At 38.6% G+C, this 15,411-nt stretch overlaps 1 pseudogene; it reads right to left on the minus strand.

The window, feature by feature from the left end:
* Positions 1 to 3,547: 3,547 nt before the first annotated feature.
* LOC131279270 (olfactory receptor 2G2-like) lies at positions 3,548 to 14,652 on the minus strand (annotated as a pseudogene).
* Positions 14,653 to 15,411: the final 759 nt, after the last annotated feature.

Genomic DNA, 15,411 nt, shown 5'->3' on the forward strand with positions numbered 1-15,411 from the left:
AAGGAGAGCCACCCAGTGCAAAAGAAAGTTCAGCCTGCCCAGGAATGGCACCACACACACAGAGGGCTGACACAGCAAGATGACACAACAAAAAGAAACACAGATTCCTGTGCTGCTGACAACAACAGAAGCAGACAAATAAGAACATGCAGCAAATGGACACAGAGAACAGACAACGGGGGGGGGGGAGGAAGGGGAGAGAAATAAATAAAATAAATCTTAAAAAAAAACAGCAGAGTATTGGCATAAAGATAGATACATTGATCAATAGAATGAAAATGAGAGTTCAGAAATAGACCCTCACCTTTAAGGTCAAATGGTTTTTGATAAGCCTACCAAATCCACTTTTCTGGGCCAGAACAGTCTCTTCAACAAATGGGGCTGGGACAACTCGATATCCATACAAAAAGAATGAAACATGAGCCCTATATCACCCCCTATACAAGAATCAACTCGAAATTGATCAAAGACCTAAATATAAAAGCCAAGACTATAAAACTCCTAGAAGATAATGTAGAGAAATATTTACAAGCCCTTGCAGTAGGTGGCAGTCTCCAAAACCTTATACCCAAAGCTTAAGCAACTAAGGAGAACATAGATAAATGGAACCTCCTAAAAATTAAACACTTCTCCAGCAAAAAGGACTGTGTGAAGATGGTAAAAAGGCAGCCTACACAATGGAAGAAAATATTTGGTAATCATACATCTGACAAGGGTCTAATATTCATTATATATAAAGAGATCCTGCAACTCAACAATAAAAATTCAAATGACCTGATTAAAAATTGGCCAAAAAACTTGAATAGGTATTTTTCTTAAAAAAGAATTACAAGTGGTGAAGAAACACATGAAAAAAAATGTTCAACATCACTGGCTATTAGGGAAATGCAAATCAAATCTACAGTGAGATTTAATTTCAAACCTACTAGAATGGCCATTATTAACAAAACAGAAAACTGAAGGTGTTGGAGAGGATGTGGAGGGGCAGGAATGCTTATTCACTGTTGGTGGGAATGTAGAATCCCCACTGTGAGTCTGTTTAGTGGTTCGTAAGAAAGTTAGATATAGATCTACCATGTGAATCTGCAAGACCACTACTAGGTATATAACCCAGAAGAACTTAGAGCAGTGATATGGACAGACATCCACACACCTATGTTCATAGTGACATTATTCACAATTGCCAAAAGATGGAATCAAACCAGGATTCCATCACATGGAATTTTATTCAACAGTAAGAAATAATGAAGGGAAACGGACTTTGGCCCAGTGGTTAGGGCGTCCGTCTACCATATGGGAGGTCCGCGGTTCAAACCCCGGGCCTCCTTGACCCGTGTGGAGCTGGCCACGCGCAGTGCTGATGCGCGCAAGGAGTGCTGTGCCACGCGAGGGTGTCCCCCGCGTGGGGGAGCCCCACGCGCAAGGAGTGCGCCCGTGAGGAGAGCCGCCCAGCGTGAAAAGAAAGAGCAGCCTGCCCAGGAATGGCGCCGCCCACACTTCCCGTGCCGCTGACGACAACAGAAGCGGGCAAAGAAACAAGACAAAGAAACAAGACGCAGCAAATAGATACCAAGAACAGACAACCAGGGGAGGGGGGAAATTAAATAAATAAATAAATCTTTAAAAAAAAAAATAATGAAGTCGTGGAGCATATGACAACATGGATGAGCCTATAGAACTTTATGTTGAATGAAGCAAGCCAGGCACAAAAGGACAAATATTGCATGATTTCACTATTATGAACTATTAATAAATAAAATGAGAAAAATCATGGAGTTAATAATAGCAAGAATATGTCACCAGAAAATAGAACCTAGTTACAGAATGAAAAGCTGAAATTTAATCTTTGCAGAATTGGTAAAAATGTGTTTTTAAATGTTTAGAAATGAATGAAAAATGTCAAAGAACATTTTAGGATTTATAATTTATAGCACTAACATATGAGCATTATAGTGGTTTGTTTTTTGTTAATTTTTTTCTTTTTTCAAGTCTTGAAAAGGAAAATGCTCTAATATTGATTAAAATAATAAATGCACAACTCTGTGATTATATCAAATGTCATTGATTGTAAACTTTAATATAATAATATGGTGAGTTTGGGGAAAAATACACCAAATGTAAGATATATGCTATAATTAGTAGTAATATATTAATAGTAAATTACTATGATGCTCTTTCATAATTTGTTACAAGTGTTTCACAAAAATGCAAGGTATTGGTTGTGGGTGATGTATGGGAACTGTATGATGTTATGCATGTTTGTTTTCTAAGTTCACAACTTTTACTATATACTTACTGTTTCTGATTGTTCGTGTAAGTATAACATACTTCAATAAATTTTTAATGGAATAAAACAGGCTGTTAGAGAGAAATACATAATTTAATATGAGGTTTTGAAGATTAGAGATTTGAGCTTAAAGAGAAAGCTGGGAGGCATTGTAAAGTCATATGCAAAGGTTTTATTTTAAATTGTGATTAAATCATAATGTACTTGCTGTTCTCAAAAACCTAGTGAGGGGGGAAGTGGCTAAGACTTAATCAGTTGGACTCCCATCTACAATATGGGAGGCCCTGGGTTCACATCCCAGAGCCTCATTGTGAAGACAGGCTCACCCACATGCTGCGGAGAGCCCACAAGCACCATGGACAATCGCCTCAGCAAGGTGATGCAACAACAACAAAAAAAGGGAGACAAGCAAAAAAAAAAAAAAAGGCAGAAGAGCATGCAGCAAATGGACACAGCGAGCAGACAGCAAGCAAGCCACAAGGGCGGGGAGATAAATAAAAAGTAAAAAAATACAGACACAAAAGAATGCACAGAGAATAGACACAGAGAGCAGATGGCAAGCAAAAAGCCACAAGGGGGGATTTTTTAAAAAACTAGTAAGGGAAGAAATACAAAAAATCAGAAACTTATAATACAGGACTGGGTGTGAATTCACTAGAGGTGAATTCAGATGGGACTTACAAATGGGACTTAAGGGGCTTAGGAACCCATACTTAGAGTTGATAAAAGAATATCACTGAAGTTTAGTGTTTTCTCTTTCTGTTCTGAGCAACTGGTCAAAGTATTTTAATTTTTGTGAAAGAAAAATTGTAAAAACTTTATAATAATTCAGTAGTTTATAGCCATCTAAAAATATGGCTGTGGCTATTAAACAGAATAAATATTATAAAAACTAACTTTAAAAACAATAAAATCCTTAGAACAGTGATCTGTTTTAATTGGGTCTATTGCATTTCAGGTCCTAGTATACAGCCCAGTTTAGAAATAATGTAATGGTAGTTGTGCAAATTGGCCAAGTCCCACAGCTCTTCTGTGGTGAAATGGGCACTCAAACTCAGATTGTTCAGATTCTGAAATTCAAGCTCTAATTTATTCTCTTCTACTGAATTCCATTGACAGGGTCATGAACATAACAAAATTAGTTATTTAGTCACCCTTCATTAAGTGATTCACCCTTAGTAAGTCTCTCCTAAATGTTTCTTGATAATCATGTCCCACTCAGTCATAGAGTTTCCAAAAATTTTTTTTTCAGTGCTGCCTTTACTTCTTGTTCCTCAGGGTATAGATGAGTGAGTTAAGCATGGGGATCACCACGATGTAGAAGAGGGAAGCAAACTTTCCTTGGTCCTTGGATCTACTTTTGGCTGACTGCAAATACATAAAAATGATGGTTCCATAGAAGATGACTACCATCAGGTGGGAAGAGCAGGTCCCAAATGCTTTATGTCTTCCAATGGCTGACTTGATCTTCAAAATTGCTTGAGCAATGTACCCATAGGAGATTAGGATGAGTGACAAAGGCACCACCAGGAATAATACACTAGCCACAAAGAGCTCAGCCTGGTTGAAGGTGGTGTCCACACATGCCAACCTGATGAGTACAGGGACCTCACAGAAGAAATGATCCACCTGGCAGTGACCACAGAAGGGCAGCTGAAGGGAGAGTGTGGACTGAATCAATGTAGTGGCCACCCCACTGAACCATTCCATAGAGGCCAAGACATGGCGGAGCCAAAGATGCATGAAAAAATATAATGTAAAGGATGGCAAACAGCAACATAGTGATCATAGGTCATCACAGCCAAGTGGATACACTCAGTGTAGCCCATTACAAGGGAGACATAGAGTTGAATCATGCAGTCTACATATGTGATGGACTTATCTGAACACTTGAGGTTGACTAGAAGCTGGGGAATGATACTGCTGAGGAAGCAGAGGTCCAGGAAGGAGAAATGGGAGAGGAAAAAAATACATAGGAGTGTGGAGTTTAGAGTCCAAGATGGACACCAAGATGATAGGCAGTGTTGCCTAGAAAGGTCATGAGGTAAAGGGACAAGATTATTCCAAAGAGAACCAGCTCTAACTGAGACTTGTCTGAAAAACCTATCAGAATAAATCCAGAGGAGGCACTCTCATTGGTCCCCTGAATTACTCTTACTTTGACCTTTCACTTCTGAAAGATGAAGTCATATCATGTATTAACCTCAGGGATTTTATGACAAATCAATGACAATAAAGATTTAGTGCTAGGGGCAAGATGGTGTCTGGGTGAGTGCATCTCTTAATCTCTCCTGCAAAGAAGCAGGTGAGTACGATCAGAGTTCTGCTGGACCAGGCTGTTTTGGGGGCTTGCAGGGCAGGATGTGTCTGCACATTGATTTGGTGAGACAGTGACAGAAGAGATTCTTGCAAGAGGTAGAATTTTGGGTCTCTGACATAGAGGTCAGAAGTTGTGGGTGGGACTCTTCCCCCTAGGGCTGGCAGCCCAGATGTGGTAATCCCTGAAAACTTTGTTGTGCTGAGGTGTTCCCAGACCCTGAGCAGGCTGTTTCAGGGGCTTGCAGGGCAGGAGGTGACTGGATGTCAATTTGGTGAGACAGTGACAGATTCTTGTGAGAGGTGGAATTTTGGGTTTCTGACACAAAGCTCAGAAGTTGTGGGTGGGACCCCTCCCCCTAAGGCTGGCAGCCCAGCCACAGGGATCCCTGAAATCTTTGTTGTGCTACAGCATTCCCAAACCCCATGTTTACTGGATGCATGGTTCCCAGGTCTGTATACCCTAAAACCTGGTAGCCCACACTCCACAGACTCACATACCTTGAGTCTGCAATATCCCGGACTTCCCATCCCCAAATCCAGCACCCTGAGGCCCGTCTGAGGTCCTTGATTACCCTAGCACTCCACGTTTTTTTTTTTTCTTTGAGCTTTGAGGAGTGTACCAGCTGACTTGGGGAGAGTCTGGGAAGAAAGCAGAGGTGAATTTGCTGAGAAAGCCCAATTTACCTAAATGTCCTAGGATAGGAAACTTGGTCTGGGAGGAGGTGGATCAGAAAATCAATTAGACCTCCTCTAGCACACCTAAGGGGAAGAGACTGTAGGACATGCTATCCCATATTTGGGGTTGCTGGTGAGGTGTAAGTGCTCTCATGCTGGAAATAAAGAGTCACTGTCTTCTGTGTTGAGTTGGTTCAACAAGAACCCACTTAAATCTCCTACCGGACCTCTCAGGCAGCTTTCCAGCTGACCTGGGAGAGACAGAAATGAGGATGGAAGAAAGAGGGAATGTAAGATCCCTAAGCATTTTATTTAACTGCAAAGAGGATTCCTAGCTTGAAACTTTGATTCTTTTTTTTTTTTATCATGGTTGCTACTGTTGCATTGTCTCCTGGTCTTATCTCCTATTTTATCCCACAAGGTTCTTTTTCATTTATTTAGTTTTTTTTCTGTTTATCTTGCTTGTTTCATCCCCTTTTATTTTCCCCCCTTTTTTCTCTTTTTTTCTCTCTTTTTCTTCTTTTTTATTTTATTTTCTTTATTTAATAGGTGCTGCAGGGAGCACTTCACATTTGCTGTGTTTCCTCATCCTCCATTTCCTCTTTTCTGTGTGTATTAATTTTGGCCACCTACACTCTCCCTTTCCTCTACATCTTTCTATCCTCCATCATCTACTGTTTCTCTTGCATTCCACCTCCCTTTCTTTGGCCCCCAAATTGTCTGATTTTTTAATTTCTCATATCTTTGTTCTGTTTTCTTTTCTCCACTCTTGATATTATTGTCTTTCTTTTCTCTTTCCCTCTCTCATGAAAATACTGGCCTTTTAATTCATACTATATTCCTCCCCATATTCAGTTGACTATCTCATTATAGGTACTCTACTTACTGCTATGACTCTACACAACTTACATGAGTCTAATATCCATTCTCCTAGATCTCACATTGTTTCTCTGTTAACATTTATTACCAATACTACTTTATACATTTTCTTTTCTTACTCATTTTGCTTTCCCTGGCCCTAAATTTTCCTTCAAAGTGAACTTAGCCAGCAACAAAAAAATAGAGTAAGAAGAACAAAGTGATGAAGAGAAGACACTTACACATGAACAACAACTAATTAATCCCCAAGACTAGACAAAGAAGCTAAGGAACTGATTAAACCTGTCAAGATAAAATGATGACCAGACAGCAACAAAAAACTACAAACCAAACCAATAATCAGGAAAACGTGGCTGAATCCAATGAACAAACTAAAAACCAGGAAGAGGAGCTCTCAAAACATATATATTAGAGACCAACTTAATGAAGTAAAGGAAGAGATTAACAATATGAAGAAAACACTTGGAGAGAATACAGAAGGAATTGCAGTCACACAAAAAGATAACAGATATGATGGTGATGAACACCACAGTTCAAGAAATCAAAACTACCCTCTCAGCAAAGAGCACCAGATTAGAAGAGGCAGAGGACAGAATTAGTGATGTGGAAGACAGTACATCTGAAATCAGAGAGTAGAACTTATCAATAAAAAGGTAGAAAAAAACGCAACTGGGAATTAGGGACCTGAATGACAATGCAAAATGCACAAACATACGTATTATAGACATCCCAGAAGGAGAAGAGAAGGGAAAGAGGACAGAAGGGGTGTTGGAGGAAATAATGACTGAAAACTTCCCAAATCTACTGAGGGAGATGGATGTACATGTCCAGGAAGTACAATGCACCCCAAACACCATAAATCCCAGCAGGCCCACCCCAAGACATATACTTGTCAAATTATCCAATGCTCAAGACAGAGAAAATTCTATAAGCAGCAAGAGAAAAGAAAACCATCACATACAAGGGAGGCTCCATAAGATTAAGTGCTGATTTCTCATCTGAAACCATGGAGGTAAGAAGGCAGTGGTATGATATAGTCAAGATAATAAAACAAAAAAATTTCCAACCAAGAATACTCTACCCAGCTAAACTAGCATTCAAAAATGATGGAGAGTTCAAAATATTCACAGATAAACCGAAATTAAAAGAGTATGCCAACAAGAACCCTGCCCTTCAAGAAATACTAAAGGGAGTTCTGCAGGAACAAAGAAAAAAACAGGAGAGGCAGAGTTGGAGGAGAGTGTACAAGCAACAAAAAAGACAAAAAGAGAAGAAAAAAATTTTAGACAAACACATGTCCAAAGAAAATATGGCTAACATAAATAATTCTTTGAAAGTAATAACACTGAATGTCAGTGGATTAAATTCACCTGTAAAAAGATTCAGACTGGAAGATTGGATAAGGAAATATGACCCATCTATATGCTGTCTACAAGAAACACATCTTAGATAGACCCCGGGATTCAAGGAGGTTGAAAGTGAATGGCTGGAAAACAATCTTACAAACAAACAATAACCAAAAAAAGTCAGGAGTAGCTATATTAATATCAGACAAAATAGACTTTAAATACAAAACAATTGTGAGAGACAAAGATGGACACTACATATTAGTGAAAGGGATAATCTTTCAAGAAGGATGAACAATCATATATATTTATGCTCCTAACAAGGGAGCCTCCAAATACATGAGGCAAACATTGGAAAAGCTAAGTGAAATAATAGATGCCTCTATAATTATACTGGGGGACTTTAATACACCACTATCAACTTTGGACAGAACATCTCAAAAGAGAATCAATAAACAAAAACTCTGAACAGCATATTAGAGGAGCAGGACTTAATAGACATATACAGATCATTACACCTGAATACAGCAGGGTATACATTTTTCTCAAGTGCACGTGGATTATTGTCCAAGATAGACCATATGCTAGGCCACAAAGAAAGGCTCAAGGAATTCAGAAAGATCAAAATCATAAAAAATAATTTCTCTGATCACAGAGGAGTGAAGCTGGAAATCTACGAGGACCAGACCCAGATTTCACACCAAGATATGGACATTAAACAGCACACTCTTAGAAAAACAGTTGGTGAAGGAGGAAATTTCAAAAGAAATTAATAACTACCTTGAAACTAATGAAAATGATAACCTACCAAAACTAATGGGATGCATCAAAAGCAGTACTGAGAGGGAAATTTATAGCAACAAATTCATACATCAAAAAAGAAGAAAGAGCAAAAATTGAAGTACTAACTGCACATTTGGAGAAATTAGTAAAAAAGGAAATAAAAAAGCAACCCACAGTAAGAAGAAAGAAAGAAAGAAAGAACAAAGATAAGAGCAGAACTAAATGAAATAGAAAATAAGGAAGCACTTGAAAAGATAAACAAAACCAAGAGCTGGTTCTTTGAGAAGATTAATAAAATTGACAAAACCTTAGCTAGACTAACAAAAAAAGAGAGAAGATAAAAATACACAAAATAAGATCCCACAGAAATAAAGACGATCATGAGAGGATACTTTGAAAAACTATATTCCAACAAAAATGACAATTCAGAGGAAATGGACAAATTCCTAGAAACACATAAGCAGCCTGTATTGATGAAAGAAGAAATTGATGATCTCAACAAACCATCACAAAGAAAGAGATAGAATCAGTCATTAAAAACCTCCCAACTAAGAAGAGCCCTGGGCCAGACGGCTTCACTGGTGAATTCTACAAAACATTCTGGAAAGAACTAATGCCACTCTTGCTGAAACTCTTCCAAAAAATTGAAAGAGAAGAAATATTGCCTAACTCATTCTATGATGCCAACATTACCCTGGTAACAAGTCAAACAAAGGCATCACAAGAAAGGGAAATTACAGACCAATTTCTCTAATGACACCAAAATGCTCAACAGAATACTTGCTAACCATATCCAACAACACATTAAATGAATTATACACCATGACCAATGGGATTCATTTTGGTTATGCAAGGATGGTTCAACGTAAGAAAATCAATCAATGTACTACACCATATAAACAGATTGGAGGAAAAAGTCACATGATTATATCTACTCATGCAGAAAAAGCATTTGACAAAATACAGCAAACTTCTTGATAAAAACACTGCAAATGTTTGGAATACAAGGAAATTTTCTGAACATGATAAAGAGTATATATGAAAAACCCACAGCCAACATTGTTTACAATGGTGACGTCCTAAAATCTTTCCCTGTAAGATCAGGAACAAGACAAGGATGCCCACTGTCACCTCTCTTATTTAACATTGTCTTAGAAGTACTTGGTCGAGCACTGAGGCAAGAACCAGACATAAAAGGCATTCAAATTGGGAAGGAAGAAGTCAAAATTTCATTATTTGCAGATGACATGATCCTATACATAGAAAACCCTGAGAAGTCTACAAGAAAGCTTCTAACTCATAAATTAAGTTCAGTAAAGTCGCAGGTTACAAGATAAATGTACAAAAATCAGTAGCATTTCTGTACACCAATAATGAGCAATCTTTTGATGAAATCAAGAACCAAATACCATTCACAATAGTAAATAAATAAATTAAATACCCAGGAATAAATTTAACTAAAGAGGTAAAAGACTTATACACAGAGAACTACACAACACTGTTCAAGGAAATCAAAGAAGACCTAAAGAAATGGAAGAATATTCCCTGTTCATGGATAGGAAGACTAAATATTAGATGTCTATCTTAACAAAACTGATGTACAAATTCAATGCAATCCCAATAAAAATCAACACATCATTCTTTAAGGAACTAGAGAGACTAACTATGAAATTTATTTGGAAAGGAAAGAGGCCCTGAATAGCCAAAGACATATTGAAAAAGAAAAATGAAATAGGAGAAATAACAGTACCTGACTTCAAAACATACTACAAAGCTACAATAGTGAAAACAGCATGGTATTGGCACAAGGAGAGACACAAAGACCAATGGAACCAAATTAAGAGTTCTGATAGAGATCCTCATATATATAGTCATATAATATTTGATAAAGCCACCAAATCCTCTCAACTGGGAGAGAATGGCCTATTCAACAATTGGTGCCTGGAGAACTGGATATCCATATGTAAAAGAATTTAAGAGGATTACCAACTCACACCTTATAAAAAAATCAACTCAAGATGGATCAAAGACCTAAATATAAGCATCAAGACCATAAAGACTTTGTAAAGCAGTGTAGGGAAGCAGCCACAGGACCTTGTAATAGGAAATCACTTCATGAACTTCACACCAAAAGCACAAGCAGCAAAAGAACAAATAGATAAAAGGGACTTCCTCAAAATTAAAGCCTTCTGTACCTCAAAGGAGCTTGTCAAGAAAGTGAAAAGAGAGCCAACACAATGGGAGAAAATATTTCATAACCATATATCTGATAGGAGACTTATAACCTGCATATATAAAGAACTCCTATATCTCAAAATTAAAAAGACAAACAACCCATTTTAAAAATGGGGAAAAGATTTAAACAGACACTTCTCCAAGGAAGAAATACAAATGACCAAGAAGCACACGAAAAAATGCTCCAGATCTCCAGCTATTAGGGAAATGCAAATCAAAACTACAATGAGATACCATCTTACTCCCATAAGATTGCCAGCTATGAAAAAAACAGAAGACTACAAATGCTGGAGAGGATGTGGAGGAATGGGAACACTCATCCACTGCTGGTGGGAATGCAGAAGAATCCAGCCCTTCTGGAGGACAGTTTGGCAGTTTCTCCAAAAACGAGCTATAGATCTGCCACATGACCCAGCAATTCCACTGCTGGGTATATACCCAGTCGAATGGAAAACAAGGACACAAACTGATATATGCACACCAATGTTCATAGCAGCATTATTCACTATTGCCAAAAGTTGGAGTCACCCAAATGTCCATCAACAGATGAATGGATAAATAAAATGTGGTATATACATACAATGGAATACTACTCGACTTTAAGAACAAATACACTAAAAACATGGGATAACATGGTTGAATCTTGAGAACCTTATTTTGAGCAAAGCAACCCAGGCATTGAAGGACAAATACTAAATGACCTCAATGAATTACTGTGATCTAAAACTTTTGTGAAGACAAGCTTAATAATTAGGGAAAAAAGGTCAAAGGATATAGACACTGAGGAAAAGATGGAAGAAGTTGCCTTGCCAATTTGCACATTTATTGCAGTGATGGAAGGCAAAATATTAAAAACAAAGCTTTTACATCTTTTAATTTTTTGATACCCCAATTTATTTTTACCTTAATTTTTCTAAAAATTAATGTGTATTCTATATCTAACCTTTAAACTCATCACTATATTCCATTTTACTATTAATGGAACCTGGCAATATATTAGGCTTCATTTTTGAAGAAGTTTTGGAGCACAGAGGTTCAACAATGGCAGGGGAGGAATACTGGGGTGGGGTGTTATTAACAGGGGACACATGGCTGGCAGGGAGTTCTCTGAGTATATATCCAGGGTACATAAAAATGGATATTTTCATAGTGGTTACAATTAAAAACAACTGAGGGAGTGCTGAGTTCCTAGCCAGGGGAGCTCTATCACATTCCCTAAAGGAACAGCAACAACCCCCCAAATGCAATGGCAAAGACGAAAGAAGGAAGATCCAACAATGAGACCTTGACTAATGACTATGCTTGTGAACCTGTGCACCTGAAATAAGAACAAGGCCTAGAGCTGCAGGGTGCCTAAGAGTTACCTCCTGACAGCCTCCGTGTTGCTCAAATGTGGCCAGTCTCAACGCCAAACTCAGCATGTAAATGCGTTGCATTCCCCCCAGCATGACTTCCGGGAATGAGCCTCTCTGGTGTTGAGGGATTACTACCAAGTACCAGCTGATGATGTAACTAGAAAATGACCTTGAATAAAAGGGTCAACTCAGACCAGCAGAACATCTCAGTCTACATATAATACCCGGAGTTAAAAATGCTTTTTGACCTGAATAAAAGGGGGAAATGGAAAGGACAAATGAGTTTATATGGCTATGAGTCTCCAAAAAGAGCCAGGAGGTTATCAGAGGGGTCACCCTTATGCACACCTCAGCAGAGTCCTAAAGACAGATAAAGTAGATACAACCTCAGATATTGGTTCTTCTGAGGGCCAGAGACCCACAGTTTCTATGGTCATGGCAGATGGAGTTCAGTCCCATGTCAGTTGGCCCTACTTTGCAGTTTGTGTTTCTGTATGATGGAGCTGGATTCAGATATGATCTTTGTTCACAAACCTCTCCTGTTACTTTTACTGGATCTGTAGTTGGTGCTGGGGTTTAATGTATACCCAGGGGACTTGAATCTTTGGACTGACCATGTGATAGCCAGGCCCTGAGCCTCAATAGACTTGCAACTCCTACACTCTGATTTATTGGACTTATCCCCCCTCAGCTAATATGGAGGTAAAGAAGGTCAACCACCACACCATGGAGCCAAGAGTGCCTTCACCTGAAAGCAGGAGAATTGCAAGCAGCATCCATGTGGAATCTAAGCCCTCTCTTGATATAGATATGGAGTGGACACAACTATTCCAGGTCCACAGGATGGAGGATTAGAGTATGGATTAGACTGGACTTACTGATAATCTATTCATGAACTATTGTGGTTAGTAATCAAAAAAATGTGGCATTGGTGTGGAGAAAGTGGCTACGGTGGCTGCTGGTGGTAGGGAGTGTGAAGAAGAGATGTGATGTGGGGACGTTTTTGGGACTTGGAGTTGTCCTGAGTGGTGCTGCGGGGACATTTACCAGACATTGTATGTCCTCCCATAGCCCACAGAGTGGACTGTGGGAGAGTGTGTGCTATGGTGTGGACCATTGACCATGAGGTGCAGCAGTACTCAGAGATGTATCTACGAAGTGCAGTGAATGTCTCATGATGTTGGAGGAGGTTTTTGTTATTGGGGGAGGAGTTGGGTGACGGGGTTGGAGGTATATGAGAACCTCATATTTTTTTAATGTAACATTAAAAAAATAAAGAAAGAAAATAAAAAGGGCCCAAGCAAAACAGGAAAAAGATTTAGTGCTGCCTAAAATATGAGTGGTCATATCCCTATTATCAAATATCAATAAGTAAAGGAAAATTCCTTGAAATGTATGGAATGATCTTTCCTAAATTGTAATTTTAAAAAATTAAGCAATTGTAATATATTACAAAACCTAGCATTCAGTATGCTTTTATGATTATTCACAGGTTTAGAATTTTATTCAAGAAAAATCCATTAAACCTCCTATAAAAGAAGCAAAAAGAACATTTCTGGAATAAAATATAATGGTTTCAATTTTATTTAGCTTAAATGTAATCTCCCTACATTTATGGAGTATCAATTAAATAAATTAATATTATATTTATTAAACCTTTACGATGCTGAAAGTTCTAAATCCATGTTTAATGGAATAAAGTTAAAAAAGGAAATGTAGGTCTACCCTCTCTGCAATGAATGAAGTAACTTAATAGGTAAAAAAAAAAAAGATTTTGTGCTGGGAAATCAAGCCTTGGAAATAGATGAAGAAAAAGGCCACACTAGAAAATATTAGTGTGTGTGAACACAGTCTACTGGCTATAGGTTTTCCAACTACCTTGAGACAAAACAAAAGGTCATTGTGATTATAAAGCTAGAATATACAAAGTTTAAGGGTTCCTATTTGGAATGATGGAAAGGTTTTGGTAATGAATGGTGTCGATGGTAGCACAACATTGTGAATGCAATTAACACCACTGAAATACATTTCTGAATGTGATTAAAAGGGGAAATGCTAGACTATATAGCTGGTAACAGAAAATTTTTAAAAAAGTCCATGGAACTACACTACACAGTGACTGCTATGTTAAACAATGGACTCTAGTTAATGGTAAAATTGTAAAAATATCGTGTTATCACTTGTAAAAAACATTCCACACCAATACAAGGCATTGGTGGCAGAGTGGTGTATAGGAACCCTGTATTTTTTGCATGGTTTTTCTGTAAACTCACAAATACTCTAATAAACAAGATTTAAAAAATAAATAAATTTGTGGGGACATTGCTGTATATATTGACTAAATCAAATAGCAGGATATGGTAATTAAAGGTAAGTTTGAGTCAATTTTTCAAAGACCTTAAAGGTCAGTAAACCTTATTTGTATATTATTCATCAAGTAAAAGGAAAGTCTTCATAAGAGGGATGTGGCTTTGTTTGAATTTTCTTTTTAAAGATGTGTGTCTAAACAATGTAGTAAAATTTAAAACAGAAACCACTTTAATCCAGAAATGATGTTAAAAAAAATAAATGGATAGACAACCAGCAAGATGACAGGAGAGTAAGGAGCCTAGAGTCAGCTCATGCAACAGGGCAGTTAGTAATCACCCAGAGCTATCTGAAGCTCCTGTTTGGGAGCTCCAGGAGACCAGAAGAACATCCTCCAGTATCCTTGAAAGAATGGAAGGAGGAGACTACCCACCTGCAGAGAAGATTCATGAGTAAAGTACTCCATGTCCTGGAAGCCGGTGACAATCCTCCACTGGCATTTCAAGCCACCTTAGGAGCTAATCTGTGGCTAGAATTGGAGGCTCCACTTCCCAAAAAAACAGGGGAGGAAGAGATAGTTGGGCACCAACTTCAGCTACTGATTAGTAAATTTGGCAGGCTAAATTATAACCCTAAGAACAGATAAAATTTGAACATGTCCAAGTCAGAAAGAGGCCAGACTCTGCCCCTGCCATGAGGGGAAGCAGGGTGCACTGAAAATCTTAGTGCTGGCAAGGGAAGCCTTCTTTCCATCCAGATCAGATTGCAGTTGTATCCTAAGCCCCAGCCCCACCTCCAGCAGGGAGGAAGCAGGGGAGACCTGTGCCAGCCTCTCCTGTTAACTGCAGGTATATTTGGCTGGACAGAGTTGGAAGTCTACCTGGGCAAATGTGGTCAGTTTAGACCCACACAGCATAGATTGCTGCCCACACCTGTAGCCCCATCCACATCTCAGGCAGGGGAGAAAGAGACATGAAGCTTCATCAGTCTCTCAGGCAACTATAGTCTAGGCCTGCATGACTTGGATTACTACACTTGGCTGTGGCTCTGTCACTACCCCTGGCAAAGGAGAAAGTTGGGAGAAGCTTCATTGGTCCCTGGGGCAATGAGAGAAGCATGAGCTTCTACAGCTTAACAGCATCAACTATATTCTTGGCACCTACTACACAACCAGCAAGGGAGAAAGGGCAAGAAGCCCTAAACTAAAGAGAGAAACTGCACCCAG

The sequence above is a fragment of the Dasypus novemcinctus genome, chromosome 7 (genome assembly GCF_030445035.2).
Source record: "Dasypus novemcinctus isolate mDasNov1 chromosome 7, mDasNov1.1.hap2, whole genome shotgun sequence".
Taxonomy (NCBI): Eukaryota; Metazoa; Chordata; class Mammalia; order Cingulata; family Dasypodidae; genus Dasypus; species Dasypus novemcinctus.